The following is a 2,220-nucleotide window of genomic DNA, read 5'->3' as shown; positions in this document are numbered from 1 at the left end:
TACTCGGGATCGCGGTACAATTCCGCGCGCTCGCGCCCGTCATCTTCGCGCCTCCCGTGAAAAGAAACGAGCGTGGGAATCGGGATTCGGGCCTCGGGTAAAAAAAACTCGGTTCGCGGTCGAGCCGCGTTCGCACGTATACGTATACGTACGGCGCTCGCCTATCGCGCGAGAATTTACGTTTCTCGCCGGCCGAAAAGGGATATAGCCGAGCCGAGAGAAAAAGTGTATCGCCGCGCCCGGTGGTGGAAGTCGCGCGTCGAGGGACCGTGATTTAGCGATTTTGTGCCGCTTTTTAACGCACGTCGGGCATTTCGCACGGATGAAAGAGACGGCGATTTGTTTATTAGTTGAAGATTTTGTTCGTTTATTATCATGTATTTTCGTTGTTTCGCAATAACCCGTTTACGTTGAAATAAAGACTTTTTGTCTCTCGATGATTCACGCATTCATCTTCTCCCTTTCCCCTTCATTTTGCGACTCATTATGGTTGAGAATCAGTAGAGTCAGCGCGATGCCGATATATTCAACGATATAGATTAGATGAGAAGCAGAAATGACGTTCGAGGCGATCCGCCTCGAGATAGAAAGCCGCTCGCGCGGCGAGCTTCGCGAAAATGTCGAAAATTAGGTATATCAGCGAATTAATCCGCCGTGAAGTGATGAGCAAAGAGTCGCGGAAGGGCGCGTGCACGATAATTAAGCAATCGCGTTCGTTCGAAGTATAAAGGCCGTGAAGTAAGTCGTCGCGTGATGTAAAGCGAAAGATCGTGTCGGCGAGAATAGAAGAAGCCGCGTTTACATAATGTTTTCCGTGAATCGACAATTTTTCGGGCGACCGTTTTCAACGACGAGAACGCGACGCGTCCGTCTAATGTCCATTTCTATTAATTTTTATAATCTTGGCTTAATAATTTATACTTTTTACCTCTTTCTAATTCTTAGAACTGAAAGCAGTTTTAAAATTGTAAATTAATCGTTTCATCCAAAGGTTAATGTTTGCTAACTTCACGTTGTATAATTCTTTTTAGACGCGAAAAAAAGTTGAGTTATATATAGAAGATTAACTTACTTCAAGAACTCTCTAGAAAAAGTAAATTAACTGCCTATTCTATAACTCAACTTTTTTTCGTGTAAAAAAATTTTATAACGTGTAATTAGCAAACATTAACCTTTAGGTAAAATTAACAATTAATTTACAATTTTTTTTATTTTTTTCATTATAAAGGAATCTATTTGTAACTTGAAATAAGATGCCACGCGCTAAGCTGTAGAAAAATAAAATAAGACTTAAAAAATATAGGTATAATTAAATCGAGATTAAAGTTGATCTACAATAGAGATGAACATAATAAGATAATCGCGCCTAAGTTCAGTTGGCAACGAGATCGATCAATCATCCTATATTCAAGTCTGCAATTTGTAAAAGAAAAATCGATGGTAAACCCGCAAAATTACATAGTCGAAAATGCTTTCTTTTCAGCAACATGATCTCCGGAATGCTGTACGTTGAATAAAATTGCAATTGAAAAAAAATAGATTCCGTATATCTCGTTCGGCACTGTCTTGCGACGGTCGCCGAGCAAAGATCGATGGCGGATCGAAATCTCGAAGGAAGGTAAAAGTTGTTCAAAATATATCTCTCTCTCTTTCTCTCTCTGTTTCTCCCTATCTATCTGTCTCTGGTCCTCATACGCACGTCCCCGGTGTTATTACGCATCAGCATCGGCTGCCTGCACCTCTCGCACACGCGGATCGCGCATCACGCGGACACGAGACCGTGCGGACGCGGTGCTACATATGCGGTCTTGTATATATATATCTATATACATATGTATATACATCACATCATATACATACATATATATGTATAATATACACACGCGCCGCGCGTATAGGCAAACGCGCGTGCACATTCATAGACGCGGTATATATATATCGTATCGTCATCATCGCAGAAGTGGAGTGAGGTAGAGGCCACCCACTCTTTCCCACAGCAGGTTTTTCCCACGCCCCCCAGGATAACCCCAACATCCTTTTGCGGCAGCAATTCCACGGTCCGTGGGGGCGCCGCTACGTGGGGGGAGAGACGGGCGGATTGAGTGGAAACGACGGCTCGGCGCGGGGCCAGAGGGGGGGTGGTGCGAGTGGCGCGCGGGTCAGGTGGTGGGGGGGCAGGGAGCTGGAGGCGCTCGGGTCGACCGGGCCATTGTACAACAG

Source organism: Temnothorax curvispinosus, unplaced genomic scaffold (genome assembly GCF_003070985.1).
Source record: "Temnothorax curvispinosus isolate PA1 unplaced genomic scaffold, ASM307098v1 QBEX01010576.1, whole genome shotgun sequence".
In the NCBI taxonomy this organism is placed as follows: domain Eukaryota; kingdom Metazoa; phylum Arthropoda; class Insecta; order Hymenoptera; family Formicidae; genus Temnothorax; species Temnothorax curvispinosus.
The sequence above is the reverse complement of the archived record's forward strand: the minus strand, read 5'-3'. Positions refer to the sequence as shown.